General features: G+C 43.4%; 2 long non-coding RNA genes across 2 annotated transcripts; one reads left to right on the forward strand and one right to left on the reverse strand.

Annotated features, from left to right (window-relative positions):
• Positions 1-11592: 11592 nt before the first annotated feature.
• On the reverse strand, positions 11593-12107 carry LOC145424989 (uncharacterized). Its single transcript, XR_013905742.1, has 2 exons — positions 11970-12107; positions 11593-11829 (listed from the first exon to the last, which is right to left on the reverse strand). It is a non-coding gene; the product is annotated as an uncharacterized LOC145424989 (long non-coding RNA).
• LOC145424658 (uncharacterized) lies at positions 11696-12233 on the forward strand. The gene is made up of 3 exons (XR_013905707.1): positions 11696-11831; positions 11923-11983; positions 12094-12233. It is a non-coding gene; the product is annotated as an uncharacterized LOC145424658 (long non-coding RNA).
• The last annotated feature ends 1186 nt before the right edge of the window (positions 12234-13419 follow it).

The raw sequence follows: 13419 nt of genomic DNA on the forward strand, positions 1-13419 counted from the left end.
GCAAACATGGTCGACGCCTCATTAGAAGAATCATCTGGACATTTGTGAGGAACTCTAACCAAGAAAGCAACGTCACACAGATCCAACAGACAGTTTCCATGACTGCAAGTGTTGAGTGGAAAAATGCTACATTGCATTATTGCATCCTCTCACCACAGGAGGCGCTGTTGGCACCACTGATTGCTGATCAGCTGTTCTCTGATGATCTGATTGATACTGTGAATAACGGGACTCACTGAACTCTGTGACACAGTGAAGATTACAGAGTTTAACTTCAACATCTGACTGACGTCACACAGACAGAAGGATGAACCAGTGAGGCACAGAACACAGTTACTGGAGATACTGGATCAGCTCCATGTGAACATCTGATGGAGAAGCTGCTGAGCCAGAGAAACATCAGGACATGACAGCAGCTGCACTTATCTAACAACATGTAGCAGAGCTGATCTATGTTAGAGGATCTATCACAGCAGCTGAAGCCAAAGTCCAACACTGGATACCAGCTGAGCCTGTGCTGAGTGTAGTGTTACAGGAAAAGGGCAGAAACACTGGTAGCTCCCAGTGATGCTGACTGGGGCACAGAGCTGAATGATGCAGCATCAGGACACTGTTTCAGTCTGACTGACAGAGAAACCTGTAGCTGTATCTACATGTGAGGCAGAGGCCACACAAGCAGCTTTCTATGTTTCACAGTGACTGAGATCTTCAGTGGGGGTGGACATGCTCCTGTACAGACCTCTGAGGAGAACCAAGGTGCAGTCAAAGAGTCCAGTCTGTCCTCACAGATGTGAACATGTGCTTTCATCAGGTCTGCTGTCAGCTAGCAGGCTTACATCAGAATCACTGTTCCTGAAAAACACAGTCTGTGTGACATCATCAGTCAGCTGATGGTCCCAGATCTGAATGGTTTCTGTCTCTACTGAGGAAGTCAGAGAATATCACTGAGGTGTGGATCAGGTCTGAGTGAGCTGTGGAGGGACAGCTTTAAACAGTCCACAGGTCTCACGTCCTGCTCAGTCTGCTAGCAGATACCTCGTATTGTTCCAGATGTGCTGACATCAGCAGCAGCACAGCTGTGTGATACCATGAATCTCAGTTATTGATCCAACACACAGTAAATACAAAGATCAGGATTTCTGAGAGTAATCATTATGAGTCTGAACACATGATCACTGAATGTTAGTCTCCACAATAATAAGCTAACACAAGCAAACACAGCTTTCAGCTCTTATTTTGAAACTGGCTTATTTAGAGAGCTGTGATGTGAGCGTGCCTGGCTCTGAGGCACTTGGGTCAGCCTCTGTTGTTTAGAAGTGTTACAGACTGTGAATGACACAGACCTGTCAGTTTCCATGTTTGTCTGTAACACAGCTCAGGGCTCCATGCTGAACGCATCCATCCAGTGTTATTGATCCAGGACTGATACCAGCATTGGGATCAATACTACAACACACAATCACATGTGTCCACGTGATGTGTTTGACCAGCTTTATTCATTAATGATCAATCAGCTTATTTACTGCATCTGAGTCCAGCTTCATTTAAATGATCCAACCATGAAAATGACATCAGTCCTACAGAAGCACTTCATGCTAACAGGAAGTCATTTATTAAGGTGGAATAACACAGAGACACAACCACTCACAGCTAACCTGACCCCACTAACTGCATGTGTTTGGACTGTGGGAGGAAGCCGGAGTACCGGAGAGGACGCACACAAACACGGGAGAACATGAAGCTCTGAAACAAAGATGGTGGATTTGACCTCAGGACCAGGCGGGGTTACGGGGGCCATGACCCCCCAATAATAGATCCAGCTACACTGAAACTGTCAATTTCATTTACTTTTCCTGTTTTAAAGCTATCAGGCTGCTTTGTGGCTCACTCAATACTAAACTAAGATACTTTCAGTGTGAATCATTTGCAGGACCACAGGCAGGATTTAAAGTGCAGAACTTTACAGTCTCTGTCTCAAAGTTGGTCTGAACATGCTAACAGCTCTTTGTTTTTTTCAGTTTTCACTGGTTTGATGTAATGAAAGAAATTTTAAAGAAGCAGACGATTGTTGTTATTTTAGTTCTATAGTTTCATAAATCGTGGTGTGGATCTAAGTCAACATTCAGAATAAATAAGATAATACAGCACTTTGATGGTTGCCTTTGTATTTTCCCAGCAGTGCTCAGGTTGGTTCTCGGCTACATTTACATACAGATGTTAATGTGTTCAGCAGCTGGACTCATCTGAGGAAGGAACATTGGAAAGGTGCTCAGTGCACAACTGCATCACTAATTTTATGTAAGACCCTGTGTTTTATTGTATTTATATATTTGTAACATTTGACTCAAACACTTTTGGGAAGGATGAAAATGTTTTCAGGAGGAAGTTTTTCCTTCTGTCCGACTGCAGTACACACAACACTGCGTCTCCCCCCATTATCACACTTCCTCAGGCTGGTGATGAGCGCCCCCTGGTGTCAGTGTTGATGACGTCATGCACAGTGAAACATAAACAGTGTCTGTTAATAAAAAATCATGTGTCCATTTTCATGTTTGCATCATGTTTCTGTAAAATCATCAGCTGTTTCTGAACCTTCTTCATTGTTTGACTCATTCCAACAGCTGTGAGCTGTGATGGAGTCAGAGCAGCTTCATCACTGATGTTCAGGTGAAGCTGAACTTAATAAACTGTAGAAATGATCAGGATTCAGGTTGGATGTGTAAAACACTTCTGTGTGAGGTCACAGTGCTTCATATGTGTGCGTGGGCTGAAGCACACACGTGTGAGTCCTCAGAGGTTTCACACACATCACTGCACACACTTATAATCCTAGTTTAAGCTTGTGGATCATATCGGACACATCAGCAGCTCTTTGGAGACAAAGATTTGAGATTTAAGATGAGTCATAGTCTTTCTATCCATGGTAGCTTCCACTGCTGAGGCTCGGGAAACATGAAGAGGATAATTAAGAGCAAGCATCAGCTCTGTCTCATCTAACTACACAGTATTATGATCATGCACTTATGTCTCAAACTAAGACACAATGAGACAAAATGAGTTCTGTGAGTCTTTAGATTATCAGTAAATTCTGGTGACAGTTTGACGCTCAGTGGAGCCATTTTTGGTTTGTGATGAGTGTTTTGTGAGCTTCTGTTTTGTGAATCGCTCTTTGTAATTTAGAAGATTGTGCAGAAATGTGCGCGCCCTTATCTGAGAGGACACGGAGAGAGTGTCGCAGACTCGAGGTGAGGAGATAAACCTCGGAGCTGGACGGCCTGCACGTTACCCATGTGCATCTTTTCAGTGACATCAAGTGAACCCATAATAAGCATTTCTATGTCTTAGACATCATGTCCATTTCTAATGAGAGATTATTTTTAAATGAGGGAAACCTGGTCTAACAACACGCTTACAACAGAGCTAAAGGTTCACCACAGTGAGACGGTGGGACTCTGATAAGAACTGAAACACTGTGTATGAACAGCTGAGACAAAACTATATATAAACACTCATTTATTCCAGTTTAGTTTACAATGATTTTAAAGTAATGTGGAACGATTCATGTTCATGAGCTGTTACAAACACAACTATTGATTTGTCTATATATGGTCGGACTACAAGGCTCGTGTTGAGGTTCTTGGAATAATGTGTGAATTACAGCAAGAAATGATGGTTTTCCATTTTACCAAAGTGGAATAAAATCACCACAGCAAAGAAATCATGTTATTGTCTGCAGCTAAAATATATGGTGAACATGGTTTTATAATAATGTGCAAACACAACCTCACTCTGCTCTATACGAGGAGCCAACCACAGCTGTCCGGGTCTTCATCCACCACCTCCACCATCTTTGCTCATCATCATTCACTTAATTGCTGATTGGTTTAAATCAAACTCCATTACAGGTTCAACTCCATTATATAACAGCATGTTGACTTTGGATCTGGTGTGCAGTGCCACCTTAAAAGATGAGGAAACTAAGAGATTACAAAAAAAGAAGTGGAGGAGTTAAAGAGCTGCAGCAGATTAACAGTTTCTGACAGTCATGTGTTAGAAATAGGACGATTAGATGAGCTGAGGGATCCATCTACTGCTCAGTGAAGCCTCATCAGAAACAGTCTCAGTGGAAGGATGGCTCTATTGTTAAGGAAGGACACAGGCAGAAAGACTGGCGTCTGTCACACAGGAACTGGACTGAAAATCAGCTGCACATATTCATCAGTATGTGAATTCCTTTCACAATAAATCCATAAATAAACAAAATAAAACATAGAAAAGTGTTTAAACCCACTTTTCCATAAAGCTGTCAATAGGAAATGTTCCAGTAAACATGTCTGTGTTTCTGCTGTTTTCCTTTCATGCGTCCACAGCTGACAGGTAACCCTATTGGAGTCGCCATAGTGACGGGTGGCGTCTCAGCTTCAGCGTGTTGATGGGCACAGCCATGGTTACCACAGCTGGAGTTGGTGTACGGCGAGCTGTGAGAGGACAGAGATGGAGAACGCACATTTAACTCTTTAACAGGAGATACGTTACGACTAACAGACGACTGCTGTCTACATGATGTCTTTGCAGCCCTTATGCTACATGTTACACAACTTTTCTTCATGCCAACAAGACTGAGGTGCCACATAGTCGACACCAGAGGTGTGGACTCGAGTCACATGACTTGGACTCGAGTCAGACTCGAGTCATTAATTTTATGACTTTAGACTTGACTTGAAAAAATGTTCTAAGACTTGTGACTTGACTTGGACTTTTACACCAATGACCTGGGACTTGAATTGGACTTGAACCGGTTTACTTGAAAAGACTTGATATTTCACCCCAAATATAAAATTTAACATGCATATTATATAGAGATTGAAAATGTGACGTCATTCAGGGGTAAAACCGCAAAGGATTCTGGGAACTCGTGGCAAGCGGTACTAGCGCGCGCAGGCTTTCAATTGAAATCAGTCACACAGCGATAAAAAGAAACACAAAAATGTCAAGAAGCTGTTGTATTATTAACTGCAATAGCCGGTCGCATGACAGCCACGGGAAGCCGACGGGTAAAGAGATCGGTTGTTATCGATTACGTCGTTGAAGAGAAATTGTTCGAGCCATGTTTCCGAAGTAACAAAGAGGCGACGGGTGGCCTGGATTGCAGCCATTCAAAGATCAAATATAACGTCCCAGAACACTCCAGCTCACAGGTTAGTCTGCTCCAAGCATTTACACAAAGGTCAGTCTGCTGTTGTAGTTAATACGTCATTTTTCTTAACATAATTAGTGATATAGGTTACAAGCAAGTCTGGCGCTGAACAGAAATTGTCGCGCTATGCTCCTTTATTTATTGTGCATAAATAGTAAATTGTCCTGACACAATATTGCGTTTCGCTTCTGTTATTATGGTACATTGACAAAAACATATACTTTTATTCACAGGATAAAACAGGTTTTTTGTATCACTAATTGCCCAGTACGATTACAGCATACAGTATTGTTGTCACTGCTACATTTCTGTGATGCTACCAGAAATTATTTCCACTACTAATTAATTACCGTTGAGCTCAAAGGTCCTATTAATAAACGGTTAAGGAATGTGTATTTATGACGACGATTTGTGAGACTGGTAAACTTATGATACGTACGATGGTCTTTACTTTCTACACGGTGCATTTCAAGGTCCTGCACCCATCCGGCGGTAAACTGTACCTGGGCTTGTTGCAGTGACCTGAAGTTACTAAACTTCATGAGTGTGTGCACTCACTCCAAGAACCGTATGATTATAAATATGCATATAAATATGCTACGATGAGATAGCTGACTTCATCTAACTAGCAAATGTTGGCCAGGCTACGTTGGTGATGCAGTTTTTTTTAATATGTATGATATTTTTGTCATGCGATTTTAAAGCCGGTCCTAAAACCGCATCCAAGAATGACATGCAGCTTATCTCAGAACTGTCGGTGAAAATTATTCTTGGAGCTAGGTTTAATTGAGCTGCATTTTAAAGAGGTGCAATTTCACAATTTGTGTATATTTTCTACGTTCACTATTTTGTCATGTGTTGAGAAAAACACAGATTTTAAAATTACATGGTCTAATATTTACATTTAGCATAACTGCAACATTATTTTTTCGTTTTTTTCTTTTTAAAGACTCGAAAGGACTTGAAATTCAAAGTTTCAGACTTGTGACTTGACTCGGACTTTTACACCAGTGACTTGAGACTCGACTCTGACTTGCCTGACATTACTTGAGACTTGACTTGAGACTTGAGGATAAAGACTTGAGACTTACTTGAGACTTGCAAAACAATGACTTGGTCCCACCTCTGGTCGACACATACAGCTGATTATGATGCATGTTTTACTATTGCTATGTTCACATCATCTGCTTGGCTTTATCACTGAAAGCCTGGAGATCCTCTGACGTGTGCATGGCTGATGTGAAGTATGATTAGTCCTACATGACATCAACAGCAGAGGCAATGAAAGCTTTGTTGTTAACAGGTTGTAGGTAAAGTCAAATGTCTACTTCTACACTTGTGTTGGGTAAAGTTCTTCTCCCTGCAGCAGATTTATATCTGTGCTTTCACAGGGCGTGATGTGGAGCTCAGCGCTGAGGTGCAGGTCTCCTTGGAGACGGCATCCTGGCTGAAATATTATCATGCTTCCAAAACATTTCAGCTTTTATTTTGAAAGAAACAAGACTTGAAAACGAATCCCCTTCTTCCTCTTTGTCTTTGTTCTTCAGAGGAGTGTCACCTGGACAAACTCAGGGCTGTTCTAGAGCCTTTCTTATTATTTGACTCCATAGAAATAAAACTGAATGGAATCAAACAAAAACTCCCAAACAGCTAAAACACTTTGCTTTATTCTCTTTTTTAACAAATACGTTGAAGTCCGTCCACAACAACACAGCTGAGATCTCCTTTGTAATCAAGTGTTTACATCCTTTGTACAGATCTGCATACAAAACAATCATTTACGTCCCACAGAAGTCTAGTTACACGTAACTATACAAGAACTGATGAATGACAGAAACATAAGACACATGATCACAGGTGATAACAAAAAGAGAAAGAATTCATGTGTTAGTGATGTTTTTCAGCCCTGATGGCTCATGTTGGAGAAACAAGCTGAGGTACATGGAAAGTTCACACACACAAGTGGGCGTGAGCGCACACACAGAGAGAAACACAACTGAAGCATCTGTTTGCTGTTTCTGCTTTCATCATCTCTGCTGCTGTGTCAGGCTGGGGTCTCTCAGTGACGTGGTTGAGGTGAAGTATGACGAGTATCCCTGATTCAGTCCATCGAGACAAAGGGCAAAGAAAGCTGTTGTTAACAAACTCTATGGTGATGTGGCATTTAGCTCTGACTCTACGCTCTGCTGAATCCTTTGAACCTGCTGATCAGTAAAGCTCTACGTGCTGCAGCAGATTGACCTCATCTGTGTTCACAGGTGTGGACCTCAGCGCTGAGGTGCAGGAGACTTTCATTCAGTTCTCCCTGCAAACAGCATCCAGCCTGGAAATACTGTCATCTTTCCCACAAACGGTGCTCTTATCTCAGAGAAGAAGTCTGATGTAAATAACTGCAATCAACAGTGATGTTCTGCACAGATCACTTTTCCATTTTGCTCTCTAGATGAGTCCCAGCTGCCTGACCTTGTGTCCAGGTGATCGTCTCACTGAGGAGCTTTTGTTCTGAAAATCTCACGTCCATCACCTGTTTCCTTTTTACTATCTCTGCTCTTTCTTTATTCACAATGCTCATAATATCACACAATTATATTCATCACCTGCATGTTTTTATCCAGCTGCTGTTAGAACCAAACAAATAAAAAGGATGAAAAGCCTGAAATCCTTTGATTTATTACATTTGAAACAAATATGAGAGCATCCCTAACAGCACAGCTGAGACCTTTGTTTTAATCAAGCCTTTGTATCGACACACTTGTAAAGATTCATATACAAAACATAATAGAATAAATCAATATAAAATACACATAATCACAAAAATGCAGCCATGTTGTGAGTTTGCATCTAAAACATGCATGTTTCCCTTTGTACAGGCAGATTTACAGCAGACAAAGCAACACGCTGATCGACTTTGACCGCTGCAAAAACAAAATACCCACCAAGTCTGAAGTCGATCAGAGGAACTGTTGACAGACTGACAGACAAACAGATGCTTGATTCATTAGTGCGATTAAATGTTCTTCTTTAGCAGCATCACTTCATGTGTTTGTGTTCCAGGAATAAAGGTCTGTTTAAACTGGACGTCTCCTCAGCATCACTCGTGCTGTCATGGTTTCAAAGCTGTGCAGAAAGAATCTGAGGGATGATACAGAGGTGACCAAAGTTACAAACATCCAGCTGTGCTGCAAATGTTTGCAGAGCTCCAAACTCTTTGGCTTTCTGCAGAGCAAGTATGGAAGAAGCACCTGAGCTAACTTCAGTTTAGACGATATGAGGAAAAATGCTGCTTCCCAAAGTTTCCTACAAGTATCCAGTTTATATTTAGAGAAGCGAAGGCTCTTTATCCTGACAACTACTCCCTGGTGGATCCCTGTCCTGTGACAGCAGCAAAGACTGTGTATCAGTATCATCAAAGCCACTTCAATAACCAGTGTTTAAAGCTCTCTAGCAGATGGACTTCAGCCAGCAGCCTCTGTCTGCTGTGTACAGAAGGTTCTCTGATGAAGCACACAGCAGATGCTGCACTACAACAGCAGCAGCAGCTCAGCTTCAGTTTGCTTCGACGCCCTTTTTGACCTGTGAAACAGCAGAAAATGAAACATTTCAACACCCGTTTGTTAGCGTGAGCTATTCTGCTGTTTTTCATCATTTCACAGGTGAAATAAAATCACATTTACTTCCTGTAGGAGTGATCGTGTCCAGCCTGACTGAGACCATGTGCTCCATCCTGCACAGGTAATAAACCTCTGACATGAAGGGCTGTCAAGTAGTTTTAGACAAATGGGGGTAAAAGAGACGTTAAAAGCTTAAAGAGAAACTACATTTTCTAAGAACTGTCTGACGTTCACCTCTCACACAGTGGATACGATTCTGCCGCTGCAGGAATAATCTTTGTGGTTATGAAACTGTCCATGTGTTTGCAGAAAATGTCACATGTTCAAAGCCATCCCAGCACCTGGGGTTTGTATAAGTGCAGCTGCTGGTGGGGAGATAGTCTCACTCTTCTATATAAAGAGTCAGCAGGCAGCAGATCTTCATCTGTGATCTCCTCCATCATCACGTCTTCACTCTTCAGCAGCTATGGCTTCACTTCGTGCCCTTCTGCGAGTGGTGCTGTGCTCCTCATGGTTTCTGCTTCTGCCTCAGGCCGACTTTGATTTACAGAGTCATCCATAATATTTTTTATTTTTTATTTTACTGCCCATCTATTTTCATACAAATGTCTCCATCAAGGCCACCCCCCCCCCCCCCCCCCCCTGTCCCCTTCTGGCTGCCTCTGCCTCAATTTTATCCCACAACTTAGACATTCACATTACTCACACTCTCATTACACATACATATAGGATCTTGGGGGTGGGCACGATACACGGAGTCCAAAGTACCATCAGGGTGTACACCCCACCCCTGGCATCGTTGCCCACCTCTCAATTTTAAATACACGTAGACATTGAGGGCTAGCAGGAGGGACTATGCGCTTACCTGCTGCTCTCTGGCAGGTAGCTCCATGCCCTCCTGGGTTTTAAATGCACCTTAGAACACACATGCATCAACATTACAATGAGTGGGTGGAGGGAGGTTCGGAGTCTTCTCTCACCCCCGTTCTCTGCGACCTGCTGGAGCAGGGGGGCTAGGACTAGGAGGAGGAGTTGGCCGTCCGACTGCGGTCTGGAGTGTGGAGCCTTCCTGCTGCTGCGGAGTCGGGGCGGTCTGCCTCCCCCCACCGCAGGGAAAAGGGAAACACCACCTGGGTCTGGGTGCAGTTCCCCCCTCCAGGGGCGGGGGCACCTAGACCCGGTTTGTAGGGTACGCTTGGGGAGTGTGATCGTGTGTACAACGTCTCTTTATGTCTGTCTCCACGTTGGTTGAGTGTGGAGTAAGTGCATATGAGAGCATGAGGGTGGGAATGGATGTTTGTATCTGTGTGTGCCTGTATGTCTGTGTCTATATGTCAGGTTGGGTATCAGACACCACCTCTCTGGGGACATCTCAGGCCCTCCAAGGTTTGGAGGCCTATCTCCCCCTACCACCACTTCCCCTGCCAGTGGCGGACCCCCTCAGACATCGGTGCGTTGGTGGTTCTTTGTGTCCGGGGATGGGCGTCCAGGTACACACCGGCTCACTCCTTGGCGGCCGCTTATCGGGGCCTGGAGCCTGGGGCTCGCTCGGGCCACTTCGGAGGTGGGGTGCCCCCGGCCTCTCGGCCTGGGGCTCGGTCACTCAGGCACGGCTGGCTGCCGGCGGAGCTCACGGGCGCGTCACTGCAACCCCCCCTGGCTTCTGCTCCGCGGCTGCTGAGTGAGCCCTCATCTGGGACTCTCCTCAGCTCTTTCTGGGACAGTGGCGCGGCTGCCCCTCTGTTGGTCTTCCTTGGTCTCTTGTGTTCTGGGGGCCTCTGGATGTCTGGAGTTTTGATCTCCTCCACACCTGCTTCATGCCCTGGAGGACGGGGCTGTGGCCCCCCCACACCCTCTAGCAGATCATTACATGAAGGAACCTTTTAAAAAACAAAAAACAAGCGCGTCCATGCTCACAGGTGTACACACGGGTGATCACACCCACAAACTACACCCTTTTTGGCTCCTACCTCAAAGCACACTGTGTTCTGTTGATCTTATGTGCTGCACAATAATGTTTAACATTTAGTATTTACTGTCATATTCCCATATATCATTGTGATGTTGTTTATTCTATTACTCTTGTTCTCTTCTGCTTGCTTTCTTTTTTCTTTCTCAGCAGGTGACCCAGGTGATTGATATATGCATTTTTTTTCTCTGCCTGTTCTGTTGGTTTTTGTCTTTTGCCCTTCTCCCCCGTCCCTCTTCTCAGCTGTTTCTCTTTCCCTCTTTCTTTCTCCCCTTCTTTCTCCCAGTCAAGTCTGTCCCGTATTCAGTAAGTGAAAATAAAATAAACAATAAAAGGTGAATCAAATGGACCATTATGGCAAGGCTGGGATGGTCAGTTTGGTAAAGTAAATCCGTTGGGCATCTTTCTTTGCCTTTAGACAACAATTCTGATGCAAAAGAGCCAAACGGGACAGGCCAAAAAAAAAAAAAAAAAAATGTCTCCATCTTATGGAAAAGGGGTGGAGCTTATCCAACGAGGACAGGCAGGGCCCCCCCAGACAGTTTAGCAGTCTATACAGGAGGCTGACCTTTGCAACATGTACTTCTATAATGACTTCACCATTTAGGTTATTTGGTTATGTTTCACCCTGGATTTTGTGTGATAATATTTATTTTGTCCACTGATTTAAAAACAACAAACTATATGAATATAAAACAGAGTGAACAACAAAACATCAGCTTTGGAAACTTTGATGTAAAATTCTGCAATTGTTTTCTCAGATATAGCATAAATCAAACTAACATACATCAGTGTGTTATTAATGTGCACACACACACACACACACACACACACACACACACACACACACACACACACGTGTTACAATAAACAGCTCTTATGCTTCTGTATGATTCTCAGTGCTTTCCATTTGCGTGTCCACAGGTTGCTGTAAGTGGTGCTTGACTGCAGTTTGCTCTCATTTCAAGTGGTTTGCTGTCACAAAGCCAACAGGAAGTCCGGCCATGGTTGAGCCAACTGAAGATGGGTTGAAGGTGGCGTCCTCGTTTCCTCTGTGAGTGCGAGAGGACAGACAAAGCAAACACCGTTTGGACAGCATTAAAATATTTACACTGATGATTAATGTTGTGTCTTTGCACCTGTAGCGATACATGTTGGAAAATGGAGACTTTAGCCACCAAGACTGACGTGCCTGGAAACTTCCCTGTGAGTACGCCCACAAAGACAGGAAACAGTTTAGCCACCGCGGTTAATCCTCCATCATCATCATCCAGTATTTTTCACATCTTTTCTTCTGCTGTTTCCCTTGTTGTCAGTCACGGGGTTTGTGACTGAAATGCGTGTGGTCGACGGGAAGCCTGACGAGTACGGCCTGAATCATTCCATCAACACCGGACGGAGTGAAACCTTTGTTGAAAACAGATTATATGGTAACGTTGCATTTAGCTTCAGTAAACTGTGAAGTTACAGCAGCAGATTTACATCACGTGGCTTCACAGGAAGTAGTCTGGACCTCAGCGCTGAGGTTCAAGCAGCTCTGCTTGCAGACGGCATCCTTCCTGAAAATGTTCTTCATCTTCCTAAAACCAGAACTTTTACATTGGTGCTGAAGTTCTATATAAAAACAGCCTGAAATACAAAGTGATGTTGTGCACTGATTACCTCACACTTTCCATGTTTCCTTCTACAGAGGAGTGTCCGCCTGAGTGTTTTGTCTGATCTGTTGTTGATCGTCTCATTGACACTGCATGCAGATCTGACACCAGGGCTGGACTGGGACAAAAAATGGTCCCGGGCATTTTGACTGGAGACCGGCCCCCCAGGTATTAAAGGAAAAACCATGAAGCCTTTGAATGAAAACAAACGCTGTTGTCACAGTGATGGACGCTGTCTTGTTGGTATACATGCATCAGTCTAATAAACTTAAACCTGCACCATCCTCCCTGTCCTGGTATTCTAAACAGGAAGTAGACTGTTGGTCGAGTTAACCTCCTGAACATCTACAACACACGGTGGAAACCTGACATTAAGACAGAGACTAGAGGTGAGACATGATCATTGCTGATTACTGATGACAGATTTAGATATGTTTTCATAAACCTTTCATTTGCCACATCAATAAACAGCACGGCAGGGCAAAATATGTTTTCTAACATGGCAACCTTTAAAAAGTGAAAGGAGACAGAAAGACAGGTGAGAAAGAATCAAACGGACTTTTTGATGCATTTTACACACAGTACTGGTGCAGAATCTAGAAAATGTGGGAAACACTGGCATCATATGCAGTACTTACTTCTGAAGAAATTATGATGGGACCCTAAAAAATGACTATGTACAATAATGGATTTCTATACATTTTACATCAGATGAAAACGTTTGTTGTAAGATTCAGATAATTATTTATTAAAAGTGAGACATTTTAAATGAGAACAAGAAAGAAAAGTATGTCTTTGTGCCCCCCTCTCCCTGTTAATGCCCTACCTGCCCCCCTGGCAACACTTTGCTAGACCCGCCCCTGCACAGTTACCAGCTGTCAGCTACACAAAAAGGATCCTGGTGTTATTTGTCTCTCAGAAACAGTTCATAACTTCAACTCATTTTTGTTTTGTCATGTTTTGTTCTTTACATTGTCTTTCTTCTAT

The sequence above is a fragment of the Astatotilapia calliptera genome, chromosome 3, assembly GCF_964374335.1.
Source record: "Astatotilapia calliptera chromosome 3, fAstCal68.1, whole genome shotgun sequence".
Lineage (NCBI taxonomy): Eukaryota > Metazoa > Chordata > Actinopteri > Cichliformes > Cichlidae > Astatotilapia > Astatotilapia calliptera.